The following is a 2,244-nucleotide window of genomic DNA, read 5'->3' as shown; positions in this document are numbered from 1 at the left end:
AAAGAGAGAAACTTTCTTTAACGACTTCAGTTTTTTGTGTGTGAGTCTTTCACTTCAATGTAATTATTTTAAAAATGAACCCCCAAGTATTGTTATAGCACTGCAGACTAATTTAATTAAAAACGCATAAGCCTGTAATATTTGTGTTAAAATTCCAATTGTGTGGTCAAGAAAGTGAGACTGAAGTGGGTGTTGACGACCTGCTGTTGGTTATACAGATATTAAATTATTGAGCCTGAGCTTTAAACCAGAGTGACAGAGAAATAGAATCATCCTGAAGATGATCCCCCAGAATGTCTGTAGGTGATGTTTCCCTTCTAGGAAGCCTGTGAAACTCTGTAGCCATTAGCTTATTCTTAATAGAAAGTGAGTAATTGCAGGAAACAGGTTGCAGAAATCTCAAGTAGCCAAAGGGAAAATACCGCTATGTTGTTTAAATAGAAAAAGAAAATTTTTTAATTAAGAAAAACAGTGTAAGAATAACAAAAGTTCATGGTGTTAGCAAGTACAATTCACACATCACTACATGTGTCAATTTTCAAACCTTCTATCTATATGATCCATGGTTTGTGGGGAGAGGAATAGAGGGTTGAGAGGAGCTGGGAGAGTAAAGATTTTGGAGCCTCTGGAAAATTCAATGCACTTTATTTTCTTCCTGTGAGGGGATGTACCTTTGATCCCACATACTTCTTATAGGAAATCACGCAAAGATGGCTTTTTGCCAAGCTAGTTAGATAACAGATTACATCACTGTTTACTTTGGGGGACCTGGGACACCCAGGGGCAGTTATTTGGTGCTGAATCACCCTTCAGGTGGCAAGTATTAGATATCTTGGCTCATGATGGAAATCCACATTAGCGCCAATGTTATCTAAACATTAACAGATCCTCACAGCCTTGGTTCCCTTCACTATGACTGAACTACAGATGTGAAGGCCTCAGTCTTAGAAACTGATACTTGGAAGACTTTTTTTTTACCTCGTGCCAGGCCGCTTTTTCTCCATGTCTTTTTTTCTTCATGAGAAAAATTGTATGTGCCTGTGTATTATGATTTTAGAAGAAAATCGAGGGAAGGGTGTTTTGAATATTTCCATTTCCCAGTAATATAAAAAACTTCCTTGTGGATGCTGTACAGTGCTGCCCAGGCCCTTTGCCAGCATTAAGCTCTTTATTCCCTTAGCTCACAGTGATGGGGACTGAGGGCTGTCAATTAAGTCCTGCCCTGGGACTTTTTAAAAAACGTGTGTGTGTGTGTGTGTGTGTGTGTGTACATTTGTTTGTATGTAAGTGAACTTGTGTGCAGGTGCACATGTGTGTGTATGTATGGAGGGCATGGGTTGACATTCAGTACAATCTTCAATGAGTCTCCACTTTATTTATTGAGGCTAGGTTACTTGCTGAGCCTGGAACATCCCATTCACCTACTCTGAAGGGATCCTCTGTTTCTCCCTCTTGCTTAGTAACAGGGGTGGGAGCCACCTGCCTGACTTTTTTGTGAATGATGAATATTCCACCTCCTGAGCTTGGTATAAGCTTTATCTGCTGAGCCATCAGCCCAGCCCCAGGGTTAGCTCTTTCACTAAAGCCAGGGTTAACTGGAAGAATTCTAATACAAGAACAATCTAGGAAGCTTTCTGCTAACCTTGCACCATGACCTTGAGCTCACAAACTTTCTGAAGTTTCAACACTGTGTCCCCAATTCCCTGTGTCCCTCTCTCCCCTAGTTCCCCAGCACTGCACTTCAGTCTGCCCTGCCCAGCTTTGCTGTTTTCCCTGCTCAAGTCTCCTGAGCACCTCTCCTGCCCTGCATATTGAGAAGTACGCTGAGCAGTACACTGAATCTGACATAAACAGTCACTTTAAAAAAATATTTTATTATTTTATGTGTATGTGTGTATTGCCTGCATGTAAGTTGGTGCACCTGTGTCATGCAATGCCAGTGGAGGTCAGAAGAGGGTGTCGGATCCTCTGTAACTGGAGTAACAGACAGTTGTTAGCCAACACGGAGGTGCTGGGAATTGAACTTGGGTCCTTTGAAAGAGCAATCAATGCTCTTAACCACTGAGCCATCTCTCCAGGCCCTGAACAATCACTTTTTTAAAGTTATCTTTTGCAGTTGGTGTGAACAGCCCTATATCTGTCATTTTAAAATCTGCTTTTAAAAACGAAAATCATATGAATTGACTTCTGAAAGTTTTATTGGAGGGAGGAAACTTTTTTTTCTCTAAAAGAAATCATTTCACT

This window comes from Nannospalax galili, unplaced genomic scaffold (genome assembly GCF_000622305.1).
Source record: "Nannospalax galili isolate Female #2095 unplaced genomic scaffold, S.galili_v1.0 scaffold374, whole genome shotgun sequence".
Taxonomy (NCBI): Eukaryota; Metazoa; Chordata; class Mammalia; order Rodentia; family Spalacidae; genus Nannospalax; species Nannospalax galili.
This window is presented reverse-complemented; position numbering follows the sequence as displayed.